This window comes from Haemaphysalis longicornis, unplaced genomic scaffold (genome assembly GCF_048455015.1).
Source record: "Haemaphysalis longicornis isolate Haplotype H1 unplaced genomic scaffold, Haemaphysalis longicornis Haplotype H1 scaffold_1, whole genome shotgun sequence".
NCBI classification, from domain to species: Eukaryota; Metazoa; Arthropoda; class Arachnida; order Ixodida; family Ixodidae; genus Haemaphysalis; species Haemaphysalis longicornis.
Window position 1 is genome coordinate 405,394,076 of NW_027526203.1, and position 26,247 is coordinate 405,420,322.

The 26,247-nt window shown below is 50.7% G+C and overlaps 1 long non-coding RNA gene across 3 annotated transcripts in view; it reads left to right on the forward strand.

Moving 5' to 3' along the window:
- The window catches only part of LOC144172329 (uncharacterized), a 202,173-nt gene that overhangs the window by 156,271 nt on the left and 19,655 nt on the right, over positions 1–26,247 (forward strand). For all 3 annotated transcript variants that reach the window (XR_013323000.1, XR_013323001.1, XR_013322997.1), the window contains one exon: positions 8,601–8,746. This is a non-coding gene — a long non-coding RNA (uncharacterized LOC144172329). The remainder of the gene's footprint in view (positions 1–8,600; positions 8,747–26,247) is intronic.

Genomic DNA, 26,247 nt, shown 5'->3' on the forward strand with positions numbered 1-26,247 from the left:
GGATTGGATTCGAACACTCTCTCGCGAGGGCATTAGATTGGATTCGATTGGATTAGATTGGATTGGCTTGGCTTGGCTTGGCTTGGCTTGGCTTGGCTTGGCTTCGCTTGGATTTGGATTGGATTGGATTAAAGTGGATTGTGTTGGATTGTGTTGCGTCATAGCCGCGGCACGTTGCGTCATAGCCGCGGCAGACGCGCTGGGGCCGGCGCATGTGCAGTACTCTCTCTTCCGCGGTTTCCTCTCCTTCGGGCGCGCTGCGCATATAACCGGTGTGCCGTTCTCCGGCGAAGCAACATCCGCGCTTGGCTCAAACACCTAGGGTCCTCGCCGCTTTACAAGTACGCCAACGTCGTCGACTGGGACCGGCTTACGCAGTCCCTTCAACGTATATAAGCGGCGGAGCGCGCGTTCGGAATTCAGTCAAGGGCGTCTTTGCTTGGCTTTCGCTTGACGTGATGCTTTGCTTGCCTCGAGTAGACGCGACGCATTTACTCGAGTTCCCCCCGTGGGAAGATGCGTTTTTTTTGAAGAAGCAGTGCCTCTCCGAGCCTGATGCGCCCGTTTCCCGCAGTAAAATAGTGTGAAACGAGTGCAGGGCCGTGCAGGCGCAAAATAAGATTGAATGGGAACAACGGCGACGAAATGCCGTCAAACCCGCCGCGGTGGCTCAGTGGCTAAGGCGTTGCGCTGCTGAGCACGAGTTCGCGGGTTCGATTCCCGGCAGCGGCGGCCGTTTTTCTGATGGAGGCGAAAAGCAAAAACGCCCGTGTGTACGAGATTTCGGCGCACGTTAAAGATCCCCAGGCGGTCAAAATTAATCCGCAGCCCTCCACTACGGCGCGCCTCATCGCCTGCGTTGCGTCGGCGCGTTAAACCCTAGAATCAATCAATCGAAATGCCGTCACTAGTGGACTGCAAAGGAGCGAGAGGCAGCCAGTGCTAACGCGAGCGACCGTTGTTACTTACTTCTCGAACGCAAAGCACGGTTGGCACAATGTATACGAGGGGCACGCGAGAAGCGCCGTGTTGCGGGCTAGTAGAAGCGAAGCAAGGCGAGCGCATCGGGCCTAGCCTGGAGTTCGCGAAAGAGAGGTCGAGGTGCTCAACCATTCTTAAAGATCAACCAGTGGATTTTTTCTTAATTTTTGACGCGTTAGCACGATTTCGTTTTTTAATACACAAGCATTCTTTGCCGAGTACATAGCGCCGAGCTCCAATTGTGTAACGCCCTGCACGTGCGCAGAAATGCATAATTGGCAAGGTGAACTTATTGCATAGTTATAATTTATAGTGTTGTGGACAAAATTGGTCAACGGAAATGTTAAAAACCAAAATATACAAAACGTAACACAAAAAAAAAATGAACCAACGAAATAACCGATGTCTATCTTATACACGACCCTCACTCAATGACGGCCAAGTGAAAAAAAAAAAAATCCCCCAAAATAACCAAAATATACAAAAAGTAACAGAAAATAAAAATGAACCAATAAAACAACCGATGTCTATCTTATACATCGCCCTCACGCAATGACGACAAAGTAAAAAAAATGCGAAAAAATAATCGAAACGAAAAGAAATTGTAAAACTGCAAAAAAGCACCGACCGTCTAACGTCTTGCATCTTCGCAAGAATGTGTAACTGTCAAAGTTGACACGTTTGATCGTTCTAATAATTTAAACAGAGATAAATGGTCGGAAACAATTTTAAAAATAATAAACGAGAAAATAATAATATTGAACTAACAAAATCACGAATGTCTACTTTATACTGCGCCCTCCCAGTACGAAGGCAAACAATTTTTATCAAGAAAACAAACCTAAACACAAAAACTGGTGGAAAAGCACCAACCGTGTAACGCCTTGCACCTGAGAAAAAGGCATAATGGGTGAAGTTAACGCAATTATTCTTTATGATAATATAAGTGGAGATAATCGGTTGAATAAAAATGTAAAGACCAGAAATAAAAAAAACACCATTTAAAATTACGTAACTAAATAAGAAAATCTATATTCCTCGCCCTCGCACGATGAGGTCAAGATATAAAAAGCCACAGAACAAACTGAAGCGAGAGAAAAAAAAATTGCGAAAGCGAGAAAGAAACGGCGAAGTAGACGCCTTGCTGACTTCTGGAGCCCCAGCAAGGCGCGCGCTTCGGTCGAGCTTCTAGTTCGCGAGGGAGAGAGACGAGATGCCCACGCATTATTTAAGGTCCATTACTGTATCTTTCAATGATTTTGCTTCAGTTCACATATGCTTCACAGTGCTGCACAGACAGTGCGACCCTAGGTAGCTAGCTGTATCGATTACCCATACGTTTACTTTTTTTTTTTTCTTCGGATTATTAATCTACATCCTTCCAGGTCCTATAGCCTGGGCCCCAATATGGTGTAGCATCCAACTAGCATTTATTACTCCCGGGTTCGCTTCCCAATCACATTTACAGTCGTCTTAGCGGTTATACTTTCCCTTCACATTTTGGCATCTGCCTTCCCCCGAAATCCGTTGCTGTGTTAGAAAATCGGTAAAACATTCTACTATCCCTTGCGTTTTCCGGGTTTGTTTCCCTCTACTCGCTCTACCCCTTTTTGTTTACATGAACAACTACTTCTTCCATTCATGGAAATACCTACTCAGCGTTCGTACGAATACATCGAAGAGAAATGCGAGCGGTAACAGTGTATTCGCTTGGGGCATGATTCCCACCAGCGAACCTTTTTCTTCGAGCAGCGACGATGGAACCCGCCGGAGTAAATCCGGAAATGCTTCATAATTAAGGGCACTGAATATATGCCCCTAGAAAAGCACAGAGGGCAATCGTGGACGAGACATGGCCACTTCTGCACTTTCTCGACTCTACATAACTTTGCGTAAGCTGGATTTTGCCACTCCTTTTAGCACTTCTTTCCCGACAAGCGTATAGGATTCGTCTGAGCTCACGGCCCCTGTTCGGTGTATTCCCGTCGCATCTTGGCAGCGCTGCGTAGCGTGCCTGGCTTTTCTCTTTTCTTAGCATTTTTAGTGCTGGGCATTCTTTCACTACATCCGTTACAATACGCCTCCCGGCTCATTCGGCAGTACGCCCATCTTCACATTCGCATTTGCGGTATGCAGCAATCCCTCAAAACCGGTTTCAAAGTGGCGGGTTGCAGTCGCACGGGCGTCAATGATTGCGTTGTAGACCATTTATGAAGACCGTTCACTTAGATATTAGCAATCAGACATGAAGACTGCAACAACATCAACAGCAGGCACCAATGGAGTAGGTGCTCTAAATTTGCGTGGGTGTCGAATGCACAGAAGAAAAGAACAGTGGCTGCGATCATTTCAGAGCTACTGAAAACGACGTCGAGAGAATGGATGAATACTCAAGTAAAAAAAATGCTGTGTCGTGAGTCTCATACCGATGCCCCCGGGTATTGTAGACAACTAGCGTGGGATGCAATACTTAACAATTCCAAGTGATCCCAAGTAATTCCAAGCATTCCTGCTTCACTTTTAAAGATTATCCCCTGATACGAACGCTACCTGTAACATTGTTGCTATTCCCTTTCGACTCGTCCTTTCGAGTCCGGCTGTCTGCCGCTGTCTCCTCTGGGCTTTTGTGACGCAGCCAATCACACGGGGCTGTAATTACGGCCGCCCGTGGTGTGACCACGTTTTCCCATTTCCGAGGCAAAAGAGAGAGGACGTGGGGGCGCTCAACAAGCGCGCCTTTGTTTTGGCCGCGCGGCCAGGAGGCGGCGCTTGCTCATTCGCGAGCGACTTGAGTTATCGTCAGTCGTCTATCTGGGAACTCAGCCGTGGACGGATGTAAACAGAGCGGCCGCATTACCAGCCCGGGAGGAACATTAAAGCGAGACGTGAAAGCTCGCGTCGTATACGTGAGCTATCCTCAAAAACGCCGTCCCTCTCGGGCTCGGCCGCCGTGAAAGGTGTTCCCGCGCTCGGGGACCCCATAAATATCGCCGACGCACAGTCGGGACGGGGGGCGTCGTCCAGCGCGCCGCATCCTTTTGTTCTTTGCTCGGCCCGGGGAGAAGGGGCCACGCCGTGATTATCTTAAAACAAGCGCTACGCCGTATGTGCGCGCGCGCGCGCCACGACGTGATCGCTCCCTCTCCCCTCCGAACAATGTTTATACGGCGTGCAACTTCGCCTACGTCTCCTCCGCCAGTCTTCTTTTGTTGTTCACTTGGCGCGCCACGCCGCCTGCTTGCTCGTCCTTTCATCCTCGTCCTTTCTTTTCGCCTATTCTCTCCGTGCCCCTGCTCGGGATCACGGCCGTTCCTTTTCGCATTTTATCCCCTCTTCACGTGCGCTCTTCCTGAATGCCGCTGGAGGAGGTGGCGAGAAGGTCGTTCGTAGCTTTAATTAAGACATTCATCCTGAGCGTTATTTCCAAAGGCGTGTAGGCCATAAATTTGACGCAGCCGCGGAGCATGTAGTTCCCGATGTTTCCTTTCTTGCTTGTGGCCAGCGCTTTCTTTCGGCACTGCAGCTGTTTACTGCGCCCCTGCCACACAACCCAAAGTATGTCGAACTCACGTCCCATTTCGGGCGCTGCTAGCCCCGGTCCAGGCGGCCTTGCACTGTTTCTGTTTTATTTACTTTATAAGCGCGTTTTCTGTTTTGCTTTCGCGCAGCTTTTGCCAAGCTTGGTGCACGAAGAATGTGCCGTGAACTGTTATTGACAGGACGCGTATTTCTTTGCGTCGTTTTCGGTGAAAGAGCGAGGGTTACACTTCTCTCGCCGTTGAGCCATCTACAAGGAGGGGCAGCCATTTGGTTTCCGCAGCCACGGTGGAAGTGCGGCTTCACGGGTGTCTTCGTGTAGCGCGCAATCCGAAACATGAGAGCGCTGATTAACCTCACGGCTTGGCGTAGAAATCGCACCTGTCCGTACACTCTTAGAAGTACACTCACTTGCAAAGACGGGGGTGGTCGTTTGTTGAAAAGAAATAAATAAGCAATAACAAATTATCAATCACAATTATAGGTAAAAACACCAAAACTCTGAGCCCAAGATTTTGCACCAGTCTTGCGTACGGTGGGAATTCGCGGTAAGTAATTTTTTTTTTTTTGCATTGTGTGCAGGTTACAAAGGTCCCGTCCCCATCAACATCCTACTTCTGTCGACTTCCTGACCAATGCCTCTCCCTTCAACTTCCCACCCCTCCCATCCTGCGATCTCGGGACATATGGACATATGTGTGTGTGTGTGTGTGTGTGTGTGTGTGTGTGTGTGTGTGTGTGTGTGTGCGTGTGTGTGTGTGTGCGTGTGTGTGTGTGTGTGTGCGTGTGTGTGTGTGTGTGGGGGGGGGTGTGTGTGTGTGTGTGTGTGTGTGTGTGTGTGTGTGAGTGGGTGGGTGGGTGGGTGCGTGTGCGTGCGAGCGAGCGCGAACCGCAGGTTTAAGAGTTGAAGCCGTTTATGGGTCAATGGGGAATACATTGGGGAAAAAGATCTTCGATATTCTCTTCGGAATGACATACATACAACATATGTCCTACACCAGTTTTCGGCAAGAGGTCATGCTCCATTCCCGTCTGCAACGTCTGATGGGGTTGAAATATAAAAGGCACCTGTGGGCACTGGATGTGTTAGAACCTATCAGGACATCATCTGTTTTTAGCCCTCTATTCCGGTGCCCTAGCAGCCCCCGTGTGTAATTTCCCAACACATTCTTCCGCCTTTTCTTCGACAACAAAAGGTGTTTTTTTTCTTGCGATAATAATTAATGCTGCCGTTTCTATCGCCATTTTCAGTCGCGCGCCACCTTTCTCTGCATCAAAGTGCCCGTCACTAAGTAAAAGTCGCCCGAGCGGTGATAAACGCCTACCGCCGGGGAGCAATACGACACAGCTTGGATGGTACTGCCACCTAGATGTAGCAACAGTAAACCCGACGGATGGTTCGGTCTCCTCGTAGCTTCCGCTAATTGCCCATAGGTGGTATTCGTTGGAAAGTTTGGCTGTCAATTTCTTCGCTTGGCAACACTGGAAACGGCCACAGACATGGCCGATGTGCCACGGACATGGCGCGGCTTGGGCAACTGCGCCCACACGCTAAAGAAAAAAAAAAACACCGTGCGTCGTCTGCTCCGTTTCAACCCGATACTCAACGATGGTGTCAACATAGATGTTATTAATTGAACTCACAGTCAACTCGAGGCAATACATCGCGTTCGTTGAGGTAGAATTTGTTAACGTGAAACACAGTCATGTGCTTAGCACGGACAAGTACCGCCACCCCGCGGAGCCCGACATAACGAGTGCCGCCGCACTCACACCGTTGGCTGCATGCGCGCCTCGCCAGTGAATACAAGCAATATTTAACGTTAGATGTACTATACTTACCGTGGCAAAAGCTCTCCCGTTCGCCCGAATACATCACTTGACCACTCTGAAACAGCCTGCCAAAACAATTGGCGGAAATAGGAACCGAAACAGGGGTTACCGTCCGCGGTAGTAACGGGGATGGTTTGGCAATGTGTGAAAGCTGAGGTTTGTTACCGTAAAAACTGGGTTCACAAAAATTGTCTCATGCATTTTTTTTACATTTACAAGTCCTTATCACATAAAGACGCTTAAGAAAATTCTAGCAATTCCATTCCACCACTCACTCCTAATGATGTCAGGAAAAAATGGTGAGAAAAAGTGTGGGGTGGGGTTATCATAATTATATCATCTTCTGGACTATTAAAGAACTGCTGCTTGCGCGAGTGCTATATTTGCATCCCCAGCCCGGCTATGTACTGCATAGGTTAACTTGTGTTTACACCAGTCCCTTTTGAATTCATAAAAAATGACCCAAGTAAATTCTTCAACTACATTCCCGACAGAAAGGAAGCCCATGACCGAAATAGCAATTGATGGCGTCATTGTTACTCATCAGAAAGCAATGGCTGAACATTTTAATGTTTTAATGCGTATTTTCAAGGTGTATTTTCTGGATCGAGTGCATATGTACCAAACGGTAAAGTGTTCGAACCATGTGGAGTATCTTTCGTCTTGTTTTAGTGTATTTTCGATTCTTTTAAATCTTAATTCCGTAACATCGTGTGGACCTGATGACCTGCCAAATATTTTTCTAAAAAGGTATGCTGAAAATGTCGTAAAATTTCTGTATCAAATTTTTCGTGTTCCATTGTTTTCGTCGAAACTACCAGGTGACTGGCAGGCCGCTCGCATTAGTCCTGCATTCAAAAAAGGCGACTCTCCGTCTCCTCAAAATTATAAGCTTATATCTTCATCCTGATGTAAACTAATTAAACATATCATTGCCACCCAAATTATGGATTTCTGGACCAACATCCTATTTTGACACACTTTCAGCATAGGTTTAGAAAGGAATATTCAACAGTGACGCAATTTGTTACAGTAATTCTCTCATCTGCACTAAATCTCGATAAAGATAAGCAAACTGACATAATGCTTTTAGATTTCAGTGAAGTGTTCGACAGAGTACTCCAGGACCAAATTAGTTTAAAACATAAGCGGATTGGCCTTCCAGATATCCTGGTAAACTGGATTGCAGAATATCTTAGCCACCAGGTGCAGTTTGTTGCGATTACTGATGAGCGCTCGCAGTCTCTTCATGTATTATCAGGTGTGCCCCGAAGAAGTGTCCTGAGACTGTTGCTTTTTTCTTATTTACGTCAATGATATTGTGAATGTCATCACCCCTAGTGTACAAACTAGATTATTTGCAGATGGTTGTCTTTTGTTTCATGATATTGATTCTTACCGTGAACAAAACGAACTTTACACAAATATTTTCGGTATACATAAGTAGTGTGATGAATGGTGAATGATCTTCAACGCAAAAAAAAAAAAAAGTGTATGCATGCGGTTGACACGCCAAAAAGATCCGCTTAACTATGTGTACCAACTTGGGTCTTCAACACTGGTAGAAGTCAGCACAATAAATATTTGGGCTTGACTATTACTAGCAATTTGCCTTCGAACCTGCACGTAGACAACTTATGTTCAGCTGCCCTCCGAAAACTTGGCTTTTTAAGACACGAACTGCGTAACTGACCTCCAAATGTAAATCTTTAGTTATTTTTCTTTTGTGAGGCCTAAATTAGAATACGCCGGCATGGCATATAGCCCTTACAATAAGCTTACTATTGATAAAACCTAGCGGGTTCAGGGGAATGCAGTTCGTTCTATATACTCCAAATACTTACCATCTGCTTCACCCTCTCCACTGGTGGCTGCAAATGACATTCAGCATCTTGCGTCACGCATATTCATACAACGGCTTGAATTTCTTCTCTTGCGACTTAACAATAAACTGGTCATTGATCCCTCCCCGTACTTATCTTTCTTATCAACTAAGCACACCCGACATCACCATCCCAATTTTCTCACCCCGTACTTCGCTAGAACTGATTCCTTTATGCACTCTTTCTTGCTACGGGCAGTGTCTGAATGGATCAAATTGCGTGAACCCAATTCATTGTGAATTACGTAACGAAGGGTATTATGTAAGGTGCACGCTATTCCTGTTGTCTTTTATGTTATATGCCCTTCCTGCAGATATTTTATACACGCACAGAAACAACTACGCTGGTTGTCTATAATATGCGTAGGGCCGTGTTAGAAGACCCACGACGTCACCCACAAGAAGAACGATGCGTCGTATTCCTTCTGGCTGCTTTGCCGGGGCCACGTCACCGGACAATCCAGCGCCACCGCTCGAGCAAACGCCGTTATCGGGGATGGCGCCGTTCACAAGGTGACTCCGTGTTTTAAATGCAGAGCATTTCAGTAACTCACGATGTCACCCGCGTTGGCGTCCGTAGTCCGCGTCCGCATCGCTCCCCCTACACTATATAAAAAAAACTCCCACCTCCCCTCGCGGGAACCCCTGTGTAGATTCGACGCATAGGCGGAGCGGCGAAGGGACCGCGTTTTATAGCGCGCATAACATTGAGGGGACTGCGTAAGCCGGTCCCAGTCGATGACGACGTTGGCGTACTTGTAAAGCGGCGTGGACTCTAGGTGTTTGAGCCAAGCGTGGATGTTGCTTCGCCGGAGAACGGCACACCGGTTATATGCGCAGCGCACCCGAAGGAGAGGAAACCGCGGAAGAGAGAGTACTGCACATGCGCCGGCCCCAGCGCGTCTGCCGCGGCTATGACGCAACGTGCCGCGGCTATGACGCAACACAATCCAACACAATCCACTTTAATCCAATCCAATCCAAATACAATCTAATCCAAGCCAAGCCAAGCCAAGCCAATCCAATGCCCCTCGCGAGAGAGTGTTCGCTATCGGAGAGAGAGGGGGTGAGCGGCGGAGAGCGCAGCTGGCGCAGCGAGGAGAATGGGGGAGGGGTGGACAACGCCGACGACAACGACGACGACGACGCCGGAGGGACAAGGCGAGTGAATCAGATGCTCTGCATCTAAAAATAATACTCGCCGGCGCCAGGTTTCGATCCTACGACTCAGCGGGCGGAACGCAAGGTGCACGGTACTCTACCAACTGAGCCACAAAGCCGACACAGAACGGAAGGTTACGAACGTGCCTTATATCCTTGACTCATTCAACCGTCGGCCAGAGGTGCGCCCTCTCCCCCGCGTCCTCCTCGCCTTCTCTCCGCTCGCAACGCCCTCTCTCGCCGCGTTCGGTTCGGGCGCACAACAGGTGGGGACGTGCGCAACACCCTCTCTCGCCGCGTTAGGTTCGCGCGCAAGAACAGGTGGGGCGCTCGCATCGCGCTTTCTCGCCGCGGTCGGTTCGCGCTTAAACCACATATGTCGTTCGCGCGCGCTGCGGTCGCTAACATCTGTGGCGTGATCGTGACGTCAGCATCACGCGTTCGCGTGGTGGCGATTTCGGCGCTATAACACTCTCTCGCGAGGGGCATTGGATTGGATTCGATTGGATGGGCTTGGATTGGCTTGGATTTGGATTGGATTGGATTAAAGTGGATTGTGTTGGATTGTGTTGCGTCATAGCCGCGCCACGTTGCGTCATACCCGCTCCACGTTGCGTCATAGCCGCGGCAGGGGTTCACGGCACGTTTCACCATCGACTTCATCGACAATGTCTACGCTGGAAGACAACAATTACAACAACAACAACCAATACGTAATCCATACGACTTGCAGGCGCGCCCCCCCGCAGAAATGCTCTGCATTTGATCGTGCCCCTCGCGAGGGGGATGTTTGGCATTTCTCTTATGCATTGCTCAGTAAATAGGCGACTGCGCGGCGAGTGAGCTACCCCGTTTCTTGGTTAATCCCTATTGTGGTGATATGCTATAAGTGAAGGAGCAACAACAACAATAAGAGGCCGCGTTCCGACAGGAAAACGAACGTCCCGATGTGTGCTATTAACGCGCTGTCAGCATGGAAGCTGTCCTCCGTTCAAAGCATGGTTATGACGTCAGAACCGCTTCCGGGTCGAGAAGAACCGAGGTATGGGCAGGAGATCGAAGGCCACAAGATCTACCTGCCGACGGGGAAGATGCCCTCTGCTCCTGCTCGCTCACCTCACTCAAATGGTGCAAAATAAGAAATGCCCTTATTTCACGTTGCGTGCGGCGCAAGACGCGTGCTGCACACGACAAAACAACCAATATGTGTGCTCGTTTGGCAGTAAGCAATGACATAGTTACCTCTGCTTGCGCATTTCCTCTAGAAACGCAATAGTCAGCGGCCGTTGCGGATTAATGCGCTGGTTTAATTCCACGAAACATCTTCGCCCTGGTCACCGCTTGAGTGTGAAACGTGTTATAAACATTGTTTCCATACATTGCACTTTTCTTATTGTTGAGTGCAGTCGTCTGCCGTTTCGGGAACGTCGAAGGGTGCTTTTTGAAGGCGGCGTGGTGATTATTTAAAGGATAAAAGTTTAGTACGCGAAACGGGTAAGAAGCGACAAGACCTGTGCATACGCGTGCAAATTCCACACCCTTGTAAAATTGCGCTGTGTCCTTATAGAAAGAAGAAACAAACAAAAACATTTACACTGCACACGACCCGTGCGCTATCGCCCATACAATACCGGACACGTATTTTACACCCGCAAGCACCTGTGTGATCGTGTCCTTCCCGTACCTTTTCTAAAATAAATACCATTTTTGGACAGTCGTTGTTTATACTGAGGAGGAGGAATAAACATTTTTCAACTGTATCAAATTGCTAATTTTACGTATTATTTAAAATACCTTTCTATGGATGCGCAAGAGTATTTAGGGGGGATTTTTCGGTAAAATTAAGCAGTTGTGAGTTTGCGTCTGTCATGTGGCATTTCGTGTGTCATTTTCATATATATCATTTTCAAATCCGACATGAATCACCTTGTCCAGAAACGTGTCTCACTCAGCATAACCAAATGCCTAATATGGTCACGTCTTAACCTCTTAAGGTGGACCTAAGTTTAAAGAAAGAGGAGAAAACGCGTAATATAATGCACGTTGTTGCCCACGTGTGTGAGGGGTGTGTGCCATGACTCGCTGTTTTTTTTTTATCCCAGAATGCTTGCTTTCAATACAATTTTGAAAAAGGCGAGCCACAATTCCTGGACAATCCCGGACCAAAGGGGGGTTAATCAGTTTTGAAAATACGTACTGCTTTTTCACCGCTACAGAACACGACGCCTAGTGTAGTTTCGATTGTAAGTAATACTGATAACCATAGTTTGGATTTTCGCGTTACATGCGTTCTCTTCTCGCTGCTCTTGCAACGTTGGAAGGACCCCCCCCCCCCTTCCTGAAAAAAAAAAAAACTAAATGCACAGAATTTCATTTTTTAACCAATCCTCAAGAATTAAATGCCAAGACAAATGCGATATTCAGTTTACAAAACAAAGTAGTTACCGGGAACCCGTTGCGCTGATTCGCAACGAGAAATAAAAAGGAAATGTTTTACTACATCTGCAACAGCGCAACTTCATTTATTGACATCTTTAGGGTTCGTAAGCGACCTTATACGCAAGAATGCAAACACATCTCGCTGTTGCAGGCACCTGTTAGATTTTAAAAGGAAAGCAAATGGTCAACAGAGCAGCCGTAACAGAAAAATTCTGCTCACTGTGAGGTCCCAGAAGTTTGGTTTGCACACTGTAAACCTGCTTAACACTTTGCGGAAACCTAGCTTAACATGAGATGTTGATTGTACTGCGTGCATTGGCAATTCAATTCGCAATTTCACTTGCGACGAAAGCCGTAAATAAGTGATACGAAACCGTTATTCATCAAACCTTCCTTCAGAGTCGCTAAAATTTCATTTAAAAGACCCGTTAGAGCGGTTACATTTATATCTTTCCGCTGATCAAAATTCAGTAATTTTATGTTGCCTTTTGAACACACAAAAAATATCGTAAGCTCTTAGAAAGAATTTCGGGGCAGTTAAGCAGTTTTACCATTTCAGGGCATCCCACAAATGCAAGAATGCGTCATGCTACCAGTGAAAGCGATTGAGATTGCCGTTGTAAACTGAATTTCAGAGATCGAGGCTTCCTGATTTGTTTCTATTTATGCTTTTATTGAAGGCTCAAAGCCATAGTCTGGAAAGATCGAGCTTGCTACGAGCTACAGCGTACAAGTTCATTGTCACAATTACGGCCATTTTGAGATTCCCGATGAGTCGTCGCTTTTTTTGGCGTAGTAATGAAAACTTACTGCCGCTGCCATGCTATACATTGAACGTTGAGGAACCGAACTACAGCATACCACTCTTGTTTGCACCTTTCGTGCGCACATACGGCGGGAAAAAGGCACGAAGCGCGCCCACAGTGTGCATTCTTACGGGCCGCTCAGCGGAGCATCCACACTAGCAGCGCGACGCTGTCGCCACCTACATGTCGAGCTCGCGGCGAATACACTAGGTACGTTACTAGCAACTGCCACGCCAACGGCCGACGGTAGTTGCGCGCATTGTGCAGTTTTGCTGCTATTGTTGGAAGCGTGGGCGTGTGCAGAAATTTTTCCGGGAGGAGGGGGGGGGGGGGGAGCGTTAGGGCGAACTGTATCCGGGGTATCCATTGACTGTAGTAAGAGAAAAATTATGGGTGATGCTGGGTGAAGAATGTGTAGGCGAAAGGCGATCGAATCGGGCTTTCCGCTGATCTGCTTGTTATGCTTGCCGACGCGCCCGTCGCCGCTTGACCCGGGCCCTCGCTCGCCACCCCCAGGGGCCTCCTATTCGCTTCCTTCGGTACCTTCTACCTCTCAAGGCTGCTCATATGGTACGTGCTGCAGTGGCCTACTCTCCCCCGGCGTTTCGTCGCTCTTTCGCATAGCCCTCTTCCGACTCTTCTCCGGCGCTGCTGTTTTTCTCCTCAGGCTCAATCTCCCCCCCCCCCCCCATTCCCCCCGGGGTGCGCTTCGTCGCCCTTTCCCAGAGCCCTCCTTCGACCACCCTTCTGTACTACTGCTTCCCTTTCCCGGCGCGTGATCTCCATCTCGTGCTCATATTTTTTCTACCTCACGATTTTTAAAGCGAAGCTTTAATTGGCTTTCAGCCAGGTTTGGAAAGGGCGGCGGTGGTGGCTGCTGCTGCTGCTGCTGCTGCTGCTACTTTTTAAACTTTTTACTCCAGGGACGAACCCTGGAAACGCTGGTAGCGTCCCTATGACCTTCAAGCAAGCTCCTCGTGCGCTCAAGGTCAAGCAAGCACACGGGTGGTTCTCCGCGCTGATGGAAGCGCCCCCGGCCATGCTTCGGCCATCGACCGAACCAATTCGCGCCAGCGACGGCTTTTGCAGTGAAACAATCTAATCACACGTTCGTGCCAAGGGGAGGGTAGCCAAGATGGGGATAAGGGGAAAGAGTAAAGGCGCGTGCCAACTGAAAATGATACAAGGCGCTAGCTGCAGCGTCCGTGTTATCTCTTGCAGCTGCCTGAGAAATGCAAAAAAAAGTGAAAATCGTTAGAAAGAAAAGAAATCGCCTCCTTAAACTTACACTTAAGGCAGTTCCGAGGAAAGAGTAAGAAGAAATTATGTAAGAAAACTCTACGAAAGGCAGACGTACCATTTGCGCGCTTTCACCGAAAACTCAGTTTTCCATCGACAAACTTGGCTTAACCGCGTTCAACCGCGAAAAAATTTGTGGCTACAGTTGCACGTATGTATTGTGTCCGAGACGAAAAAAAATCACGCCATATCCACGGAATGAATGATGATAAGTGGGGCGAAGCTCGAGAGGGGGAGATCATCGGTAACCGTAACTCTCCCGTGAAAGTTCGCCCATTACATCATTAAGAAAGACGTAAGACTGTGTGCGTACATTGTACAAATCAACTTTTATTTTCGGAGTCAATGCTCCCAGGCCCAGACCTGGTGAAAGACCCCGCGCCATCGAGGACTACCCCGGACCTCCACCACAATTTGTCACGTAGGATCGGACACAACGGTAAAGAAAGAACTTTTATTTAGGGCGAACTTGTGCCCGAACAAGACGAGAGGAAACGAGCAAAGGTCCTTGCGTCTCGTTCGATCTCCGAGAACGACTGCCTGCGTTCGTGGCGTGATCTCTTGCGTGATCTCCCCCTCGCAGTGCACGTGCGCTCGCGCCTCCGTTGGCGAACACAGACAAGCTCGCGCTCCCGGTGCCGAGTTTGCGCTGCCGGTTGCAGCCGGTTCTTGCGCGTGCAACGCGGCCCACTTTGCGACATCTCCAAAAGCATGCAGCGGTCACGTACCACGAGACACAAGGGATGGACAGACCCATGGCTTTAGGAGCTTCGCCCCTAAAAATCGGCTGTGTATCTGCTTACTTCCCTGCACATGTCGTGGAAACACTATTGTTGTCTGCCAACCCTGCGGCGCAACTCCGTCATGAACGCCACACGTGCGCAGCTTCCTATAGCATGCAGCCATGTACCAACGTGCACATACCCACGCGCACCCCGAAACGATCAGGCGATAACACAAAAGATAATGCTGATGACGAGGTCTCGCAGGGAATATAAATGGGGGAGAACTATAACAGCTAGCGCTGCGAATTCTATCTTTCCACGCCTGTGATCATACCATCAACACGTGTTGCGTGTTGGCGCGTTAGTTACATTCATGTCTTTTTACGTGTCTGACAAGGCACTGCCAGTCTTATGTGATCTTTTATTGGACAACGGACGAGAAGATCCAGGCATTGAGGAGGAGGGGGAGGGGGTAATTTGGCTATAAGTGACGGTATCGGTACAGCAGATTCAGCGAAGCATGATACTGCTGTTCAAGTTTAGTAGGATTGTCTCATTTTGCTTTGCTGACGCTGACCTACTGCACTCAGCGCATTATGATGAAAACACCGCCGCTTTATGTTCGAACCAAAAGCTTCTGCGAGGTATTTATATTCCTGAGGAGTAAACATAAGCCCATTCCGCTCGTTCAGTCAGTATGCGTTTACTCTTTCCCACACAACATTCAGCTAAATATAAATTCTGCCACGAACCTGGAACTCTGAAAAAACATAATATTCGGCTGCGCAAAGAACTCTTACCTTTCGCCCTTAAACCCGCCGCCTCCCCTGAGCAGTAGGAGATACTGGTGTTCAGGTGCCACCTGAGGACCACCTCCTGCTTGTGACCAGGGCTAGGGCATTCCGGACAGCACATGGGCTCCTGGACTGAGAAACCACTCTCACATTATTGTTTAAAGGGGCCATGGAGACAAAAACTTGAATTGCAGCGACTCAATCCCAGGCCGTTAACGCGAAAGTGGTGGTGGTGGTGGTGGTGGTGGTGATGTTTATTGACGGGTGGACCTAGCCTTGCGTGGTATGCCGGCAATTTCTCACTCGATCAGCACCTTTTTACCGCTATGCGCGGGAATTCACCATGACTCGCTGAGGCTTGTGACACGTAAACATCCCCCTCGCGAGGGGCACGATCAAATGCAGAGCATTTCTGCGGGGGGGGGGGGGGGCGCCTGCAAGTCGTATGGATTACGTATTGGTTGTTGTTGTAATTGTTGTCTTCCAGCGTAGACATTGTCGATGAAGTCGATGGTGAAACGTGCCGTGAACCCCCTGCCGCGGCTATGACGCAACGTGGAGCGGCTATGACGCAACGTGGCGCGGCTATGACGCAACATAATCCAACACAATCCACTTTAATCCAATCCAATCCAAATCCAAGCCAATCCAATCGAATCCAATCCAATGCCCCTCGCGAGAGAGTGTTATAGCGCCGAAATCGCCACCACGCGAACGCGTGATGCTGACGTCACGATCACGCCACAGATGTTAGCGACCGCAGCGCGCGCGAACGACATATGTGGTTTAAGCGCGAACCGACCGCGGCGAGAGAGCGCGATGCGAGCGCCCCACCTGTTCTTGCGCGCGAACCTAACGCGGCGAGAGAGGGTGTTGCGCACGTCCCCACCTGTTGTGCGCCCGAACCGAACGCGGCGAGAGAGGGCGTTGCGAGCGGAGAGAAGGCGAGGAGGACGCGGGGGAGAGGGCGCACCTCTGGCCGACGGTTGAATGAGTCAAGGATATAAGGCACGTTCGTAACCTTCCGTTCTGTGTCGGCTTTGTGGCTCAGTTGGTAGAGTACCGTGCACCTTGCGTTCCGCCCGCTGAGTCGTAGGATCGAAACCTGGCGCCGGCAAGTATTTATATAGTGTAGGGGGAGCGACGCGGACTACGGACGCCAACGCGGGTGACATCGTGAGTTACTAAAATGCTCTGCATTTAATAAAATTTTGTTTTATTCGAAAGACTTGGTGTTTTATAGTGCCCCCAGCGCTTGTCCGGCAGCAAACGATGCTTTATTCAGTAAGAAATTATTCAATTTAAGTCAAAATTTTGATTCTCCCGCCAAATTGTGCGCTTCGTGACGTTTGTGATGACGTAACAAGGACAGGTCTTCAGGCGAAAGTTAGTACACCGTTTAGTCTGCAGCGGACCGTTGAAGGCTTGTTTACCGTCCGACCTCCCAGTTGGCGCCACCATACTGCGCAGGACTGCTGTCCGCCCTCTCTTTGTTTCTGACCGTATTTGCACCTGGCTTGTTTTTGTTACGGTTTGGAAGTAATCGTTTCGTGAAACATGTGGTCTCTCTACCTCACAATATGCATAACCCTAGCATTGCACAAGGCAGGCATTCATGCACACTGCGAGGAACCACCGTGGGTTCGAGCTAGTTGAGCACGCTCACGATACTGAAACGCCGTCGCGCCAACTTAACACCGCCTCTGTTGGGCAGGTGGAGAAAGGGGCGACAAAGGAATATGCCCAGGGTACGGAGGGAAGACGTTTATTTTATACTAACATTCTAGTCACATATTTTACAGTCCCAATTACACAATTTACAGTACAGGTACGTACTTCCCGTTAGGTGAAAGGGGCGATGGGGCGCCACGCGCAAGTGCGCACGTTTCGTCGGCGCAGAGCCAGTGGGCTCTTCTGTCAGGGCAAATTCCGGGGTGCGCACACGTTGTGCGCGCGCGCATCACCGTGCTGGCCGGATCGGTTCGCAGCAGCGAGGGAGACGGGGCCCATTCGCTCACAGGCGCGTACCGCACGGCGTGTTCGTCGAGTGGTAGGTACGGCCTTACTATATGCAAGCGTAGGGACAACAGGAGCAGCCTTGGGCACGGGCCGCAGCCGGAAGGGCTGGTGGGCTTTCGCCGGCGCAACAGAGTTGCCGCCGGCTGGTAAAGAAAGCGTCACATACCTTCGGCCAACGCCTTCGGCGTCCTGGAAGCGTCTCCCCGAACGGACCCCCGCGCAGGGCGCGCGTTCGCCTCCCGGCGAGAGTCGGGTTCGGGCATCGTTCAAACGGACCAATGAGGTGAGGTTAGCTCCGCTACCAGGGCGGAGCGCCCGCTGCGTGACAGTGTTTTATCGCCGCAACGGTCTCTGCAGGCTTCACCTCACGCAAGAGTTTGAAAGACGGCTCGGCTCTACGCAGTGGCGCCAAGACGAGCCGGAATTTTGGAGGAGAGAGGGGAAGAGCGCCGCGTAATGACACAAACCCAGTGATCGCGCAATGGCTAGGGCGTCAGGATCCCCACAAACATTAGGTATGCTCGACAAACAGGGTCACGTACACAATGTGGCTTACGCCAACCGGCCAGTGTCGTGTCAGACCAACAGCACGATCAGACCAATACCAACAGCAGCACGCACTGGTACTTCTGTGTTTACGTGTACTTTCGTAACTTCCACTGCTTGCCCCACCATTCCTACTGCTATAAAATGAATATGCATTACATTTTAGCGAACATACCTTGTTCTGCAAGCTTATAAGCCCTGCCTAACTTGCGTTTGCTTTTCCCGACCTCCGCCAATCGCACGGCTGTGCATATTACGTCATAGGTTCTCGTGCGGGAAATGATATATATAGCGAGTCGCATGGCCATTGCTTTTTCCCCCTAATTATATAGCTTATTTGAGATAAGTTTACGTTAATAGTGCTGTCAGTATGATTCTAAAGAGGCAATCTTTCGAATGAACCAAACTTGTGTTTTGTGTGCATGGCCCCTTTATTTACAACTTGCAGCGCATGACGAATTATACCTAAAGGCATGCAAACTATTTCGAATGCGCATTGACCGACTGCCAGTTATTGTGACACCAGGAGATTGAGTACGAATTGCCCCAACTGTACCCTTGAGGGGAACGCAGAAAATGCTGTCTTTCGCATATTGGTGTTCATTTACTGCCTGCCACGCGGCGTTTGACTCGTGTACCGAGCGCTATCGGCGGAGTAGCGATCCAGTCCACTGCTGCGCTCATGTGCTCCCGTATCTGCGGGCTCGGTTCACGCGTGCGGGGATCGCTTCAAACTCCTTCGACTCGCCATCGCAGGCGTCGGTGATTTGCGCGTCCCCAGGGTCGGCCCACGCGTCGACGTGCGCGGGGGGGGATTACTCGGAGCGAGGCCGCTCGTGTTTCCCTTCCGCTACCGAAACCGGCGTCCTCCAGTGCGCCGCCGCGCTCGCGCGTTCCGCGGCATTCCCGGAGTCGTTACGGGGCACTTACCATATCGAAGGCCGTGGCATCGAATTGAACTCAATTTGTCTTTCGCTATCTTCCTCGGAGATCTAAGAAATGTCTCCCGACGTCACCGGCCTCCTCCCGAGCCCGTGTACAGCGGCTGCCGCGCCTTTAAGCTGTCAGGGCTGTCATTACTCTTGCGGCTTTCTCCCGATCGGCCAGGTGTCGCACTGCAGGCCCGCGCTTCTCGGTGCCTGCAATTTGCCCAGCTCGGTGGTAATGAGCGGCTCGGTCACTCAGCCCCCAACATTGCTGCTGCTGCTGCTGCCTGCCATGTAAATGACGCGCCTACTCCCTTCCCCCTCATTTCTCCTTCCCTTCGCCTCTCTTGCACCCTGAACTCCCCAGCACCGTCACTCTGGAGGATTTATCACCCAAATGTCGAAGTAGCTAGTTTGCGTGCGTGTTTGTGCGTGTGTGCGTGGGCGGCCGTGTATGTGTCATCTTCGGATGGAAAAGTCCTGACTCATCAAAGGTAAAAAAAGCTCAACCGCAAAACCACTGCCCGAGAAATGAAAAAAAAAAAAAGTGAACATCGTTAGAAAGAAAAGAAATCGCCTCCTTAAACTCACACTTTAGGCAGTTCCGAGGAAAGAGTAAGAAGAAATTATGTAAGAAAACTCTACGAAAGGCAGACGTACCATTTTATACTTAATTTGTTCAATCACAGCACTAAGGCGCTTGTTTTATCCATTTTTTGTTCCACTCCGTGTCGCTCTTCAACAGAAACGTGTGGGAAAGGTATCAGGAGTTTTCCAGCCGGTACAAACAGGACATTCATTCGATAGTGCGGTTTCCATGCGCGTGAAACTCGCGCCTCTGCGTTCTGCAAATGCGCTCAGAACCAAGTCCTTACCTCGTCTCGTGTTTTCTCTAGTTTCACTTTATAGAGTTGCGCTATTGGTTCGGCAGACCTCTCTCTCTCCCGTGGCGCGCGAAAAGACAAGAAAAGCGGGTGACGCGGATGGCCTTACCAGCGCCGCAGAGGAAGGAGGCGGTTGGCGGTGACACGATTGTTTGCGCCTAGCTGTGCGCACGTGCAGAGGGGGAAAATTCAGCCTCCTCCGGAGGCGAGGGGAGGGGGCGGCGCGGTCAGGTGCGTGGCCGGGATTAAGTGTGGCCGACGCCCCGGGCCCGCGCGGCGGGTCGTTTTCTGGCCCGGGGGAAGCGGCGCTCCGTCAGCCGCGCTGCGGGGCTTGATGGACTGGAATGGGTTTTGGGGGTGACAAATGCGGAGCCCCCGGCTCCGAGGATCGAGTAAAATAAAAGGCCGCCGGCGACGGCAAAAGGCAGTCGTTGCCGCCCAAGCGGCGGCCGCGTTGAGCTATGGGCCTCATTACGGCCGTGTCCGAGCGAGCCATACATTACGGGGCCCTACTATCGGAGCGCGCGCAGACGTTCTATCAACGACACTGGTTAAGTAATGACATTTCATCCGGTGACCCGTTAGGAGCGCGGGGACAGTTATGGATCCCGCTGGGGCCTCTGTCTTGCTTCACGCTCCGGGGAACAGCGCGCTCGCGACGCCGATAAGGCGCACCTGCGCGCAGGTGCGACGCGACCCCGCGCGCGCGGCTCTGTTTGCTAACGCTGCGCCGCCCGAGGAGAGCGCGGCTAATGCAGGAGCCGCCACTGCTGCGAGCGCCGGAGAAATCACTCCGGACAAGGGGCGAACACGCGACCGACCATCAGTTACACAGCCGAGAAAAAGGGGAGGTGGAGCAGCGCTGTAATACACGTGTCCGCTGTGTACAGCAGCAGCGCGATGCGAACGCTTCGCGGGGCTGTGAAACAATGCGACGCGCAGTTGTTAAGATAACGAAAATGAATTTTCTGTGATTCGCGGAAAAGTGTACAATTCCTCTTTCGGTGTTTTTGAACTAAGCTGCTTATTCGAGGCTTTCCCCATAGCCGTCGGTAATAAGCGAAGAGAAAAATAAAGTTTACCTTTGCAAGCGTTAATTTGATTTTATTTACGTTGCGTCCTACTAGCTTATTGTTCCTCCCACTACTCGGTTGTTTTTTGTTTCAATCGAGCAAAGCGGCCTCCACAGATTTTTTTATGCTTCGACCTCGAAGTGGCGGTCTCGCGTGTAAACCTCTTTTTTTTTCCTTTTTTCGCAATGCAAAACATGTATCAAGCGGCTGTTACAGCTTGTTAGATGTAAATAGCGCGTGCCACAGGAAATGAGTGCACGCTATTTCGGACATCAAGAAGTGACGCACCCTTCAAGCACCGATGACGATTCATGGAACTACGTACAACGTTAGCAGATATCTTAAAGCTCGGGAGCGCCGTCAACGAGAAGTTTGTAGCCAACGTTGTTGTAGCAACAACAAGCCGCGTTGCCCTCAGACCTTTTGGTAGTTGCCAGCTGACCGCGGCCTGCTCAATCTTGAAGCAGAGCGCCGCCTCGTAGCCCTCGAGCCGTTTCAAGCCAACCCGCGCATGTAACAGAGGGAGACGCAAGCACCCGGAGCGGTCGGGCAACACCGTTATCAAGACATACGAGGCGCCCGGCGCCGCAGAAAAGAGCAGGAAACTGGCCAAGGCGTCGCTCGCAGGATACCGCTCTCGGAGCGGACGTGAGAGGCAGGCAGGCTACTCTACGATTGACGAATGCTGATTGGCAGCCGGCGAGCGTGGGCTGACGCGAATCCGAACCCGGTCCCGAATGGAGGCCCCCCGGAGAAAAAATGAGTGCAAAGCGGCGCAGAAAGACGAAATGGCCGAGAAGGGAACCGAGTACGGGAACAAGTGGCCGCTCGCTTCGTCGACGGCTCGGACTCCGACAGGGCGCCCTGGCATGCCGGGCTCGACCTCTTCCCTTCCCCCCACACTATCGGCGCGCCCTCTCGGACGTTTATGTGCCTTCTTTTGTGCGTCATTTTCCGACCTACGCTCCCTCTCTCACTCTTCTATTTCTTTGCGCCTTCCCGCTTGGGTATCTTTCACCCCCTTTTCCACCCCCGCTCTCTGTTTTGCTTCGTATCCTTGTCCCCCTTTTTTTCGCCTGCGGGCCAAAGGCGGCGCCCGCGTACCGACCGTCTGATTTATGGCAAGCGATTTAACTCTTTCATGAGCTCACCTCCCCGAGATATACGCCCGTCTCTAATCAAATACTTGGGGATGAAGCAATTTCGCTCGGCTTGAGTAATAGACACGGACTCCCAGCCTGATCGCTGCGATACTCCTCGCTCTTCCCGCGTCCTCGGAGCCCGCCTCCCGCTCTGGCCCTCGCCCGCTTGCTTCCCACCTCCTTCCCCTTCGTGTCGTGGCCATTACCGCGCGCTATACTGGCTCAGTCATTTCACCTTTCGCCTTCCGATGGATTCGGGATGCTGTATACGCAGCCCGGGCCAGCTTTGTTTCAATGGCTCGGCATTTCTACCCCGTTTTCTCCGAGGTCTGTCTGTCGGCGGCGCCTGTCCAGCTCGCTCTGCTATGCCTAGGCGCGCACCCTCTGACGGCCGCCTGCCGCAACGACGAGGTTCACAGCGGAGCGGCGGAGCGTTCCGAAGCCACTTGTCCACCGTACTGGTAGTGCTTTGCAGGATGGCAAGGCACGAAGCCTTTCACGCATAAATCCCTAATGTTTGCGCCGGCGGAGAGAATACGGCGTTGCAACTTTACTGAGCTCTGGGCGCCATTGAGGCCTCGTACGAACTTCCGGCTTGCCTCGTGCCACGACGCTGATTCATCAGCGCTTTTCCGAAAATGGAAGGCTTGCAGCGCGATATTTTCACATTGCTTTCGACGCAGCTGAATTTATAGGGAACCATTCACAACAGTTATAGCGATCGGTCTCACAATCTTATTTATTTATTTATGTATTTATTTACTAATTTATTTATTTATTTATTTACTAATTAATTTAATTATTTATTTGTTTATTTTCACCATTTTGTTTAAGTCATTGAGAGGAACAAAGCACGTAACCCACCTCTAAAAAAACTCCGGTACACCATGCTCGAAGGATGGTGCATAGTGGCGGGGGCTACTAGGACAATCATAAAAGATAAAATTAAGAGCCGCCAAATAAAAATATATATATTCCTTGGGGCACTGAGGTCTGATCAAGCGCTATGACTGCTAAAGTATTGTGATATCAACTGGCGATACGGATCATACTGATTTACTGCTTATGAGCAAGGTTTTTCCTTGCTTGGTTCGCGTGACCGTGCGCCTCTCGTTGAGTTAGACTCAGGGACGAACCAGTCACCCGGAGAGAACAATTACGTGGCTGGAGGGACCAATAGCGAAAGTTGAGACCTTTTCCTCCCCTTTTTTCTTAGTGTTCATTACTTCAGTGCCTTGACGAATGCTCACCAGGCATACTAAATGTACGCCTGATTTCCTTCCCGCGGTTCAAATCACCGCCTGCAACTTGCCCAGGACACTTACATTACACCCTTCTTCTAGTACTTCAATCCTTCGGTTTGAGGGGAAGCCTTCTGCGTGTCTATTTAACATTACTTTCGAATTACCCATATTTGACCTTACTGAATAAGCATTCTATGCGCGTTATGAAAAGGCGCGGATAAGAAAGACGGCGACGCAAAGAGAGTACACACGACTACTCGCTACTAGCAACTGGAAACTTTATTAGGAACAGAAATATCTACTGTGACAGATCCCGATAAACCAAACAGTGGCAAGAACACATAAAAGATGATAAAGCTGACATCTCTCTCTCTCTCTCTCTCTCTCTCTCTCTCTCTCTCTCTCTCTCTCTCCCGTTTCCCTTTAATTTTTTCTGACGCAGCCGTTGCGTCACAAAGTAGGAGCGAGCACCGGTGCGGTCTAGAGCGTAAATGGTTGGCACTACGCACTCTCACGCTGGCAACGGTAGCTTCTACGTCAACAAGCCACGGCCGAACCCGACAGTGTTTCTGTGGCCGCGGAGGCTGGCTTGGTGGACTTCCATGATTTGTCGCCGTTGGAACGAGAAATGCTTTTGATTAAATGCTCGAGCGGCCGTCGGGCACGCCTACACCGGCCATCCATACCCCATCGAGCCGGTAGCGAGTGAAGCCGCTGCTGAAGCGCCAAGCGCCGTATCGAATATCGTGCAAGCTTGGTTGCCCGGCGCGTTGTCGCGCCCGTCAGGTGGGCGCCTTGACCGCACCTCGTTTGCGTTCACGGCCATCTCAGTATCTGTTCTCTCTCGCGAGCCTAGCGTGAAAAAAAAAAAAAAAAAAAAAAAAACACTCTTTCCGGCAGCCGTATCGAGTAGTCCTCATATGAAGGCCGGGGTCTCCTGGGCAACACAAGGGTGGAGCTGTGCCACAAGGGTCGAGCTATGGGACGCACAAGCCTTTACGGATTGTTTATCAACAGCAGATCACGGCGAACGGAAGAGCACAAGATCGGATCGGTCGGCTAACCCCCTGCATGCAGTAAATACACGGTACCTTTTACTCGCGATAAGGTTTGAACCGGGCGCGGGCACGCTTTACCTATAGCAACTTCCGCGCGCGGAGAACGGCAGATTAACCAGGCGGGTGTTACGATTCTGCGCGCCGCTACCCTGTGCGCGCGTACTGAGTTTGGGGTCGTGCGGTGAAGTTTCCTGCGCTGCAGGAAAGCCCTTTCTACTAAAAAAAATTAATACAAGCGGGGTCGTGTTTAGCCTTGTCTCCACCAACAGACTCGGCTCGCCGAGATCTCCTTTCCCCCCTCTCTCAGACTCAACGTGCGCCGGCTATCACGAGACAGGGAAAATGTGTTCTTCTGTGTTTGTACTTCGTTCGAGACGTTCGCAAAACGCTGGAAGGCAGCGGAACCGCGGAGGCTTCTGAGAATAAATTCCGCTCTTTTAGCGCCTCGGTGTGATATTGCTTCGGGCTTCGGTAAGGGCGAGCCGCTCTGCCCGAGACATGCTGTAAGCTCGCCCGCAAGCGTGCTGTTCCTGTTTCGTCGCTGTTCATCTCTCGCCATGCAGTAAAGCAGTTGAGTTTGCTCTCGGCTTTTTGTCGTCAACACCGAGAGAGAGAGAGAGAGAGAGAGAGAGAGAGAGAGAGAGAGAGAGAGAGAGAGAGAGAGAGAGAGAGAGAGAGAGAGAGAGAGAGAGAGAGAGAGAGAGAGAGAGAGAGAGAGAGAGAGAGAGAGAGAACTTTATTCTGGAGCCGTTGGGTCAACGACGAGTGGTGACCAGCGCTTGGAGGGTGGCGGTGACCTGGGCTGCTCGTTCAGCGAGTCCTTGCTGGACCCGCGGATCCGAGCTGCCTAACGCCGCCTCCCAGTGCTCCACACAAGAGATGAGAGGGAATGAGTTTTGAGGGCATTGTCAAATTATATGAGCAACTGTTTCGTGGGCTCTACAGTCGGGACATTGGGGAGAGGGAAATACAGATGGATAAATTGCATGTAGTCTGGCGCGACAGGGCAGGGTGTTGGTTTGGAGAAGGAGCCAGTACCGTTCCTCGGTGATAGAGAGTGACCAATGGGGTGGAGGGTAGCGCCGGCGAGAGAGGCGGTAGTGGCAGATAATTTCCTGGAAAGTCAGAAGGCTGTCGCGGGTTGATTGGGCTCCATGGGAAGGGGTGCGACCTGGCCCAGCTCGGTGGGTTAGCTCTCTAGCTGCAAGCTTAGCCGCTTCGTTTCCTTCCAGCCCCGCATGGGCAGGAGTCCAAATCAACTCCGCGTGGGAAGTGGGAGGATTTTGAAGGAGAATTTTGAGAGCCTTCGGTGAAATAATCCCCCGGGAGAAATTGCGAATGGCCGTTTTCGAATCGGAGGTAACAATTGTTGGGGTAGGCCGATGAGTGAGCGCTAGGCAATAGCCGCCTCTTCCGCAGTGGCAGGGGAGCGCGTTCGGATAGTGAGTGAATGGTAAGGGGTTGCTTGTGGATCAAAGATGGCGGTGACTGCGTAGGCGTTGTAATGGGTATAACTCGCGGCGTCCACATAGGGGCTGGACTGGCCCATGGGGTATTTGCGGGCTAGGACGCGTGCGCGATGTTCACGGCGTTTAATATTCTGCTCCGGGTGCATATTGCGGGGAATCGGCCGCACAAGCAGGAGATTGTGCAAGTCCGGTGGAATGTAGACTCTGGGGTCAGTAACAATCGGTGCATGAAGCCCGAGCGACTCTAGGATGTATCTGCCAGTAGAAGTGGTAGAAAGGCGGGAAAGTTGACTGACAGAATGGGCTTTTATGAGCTCTTCAGTTGTGTTGTAAATGCCGAGGCGTTCCAGTTTGGCAGTGGAAGTACTTTGAGGGAGTAAAAGCGCCGTTTTCTATATTTTTCGTATGAGGCAGTTGATTTTAGACAGC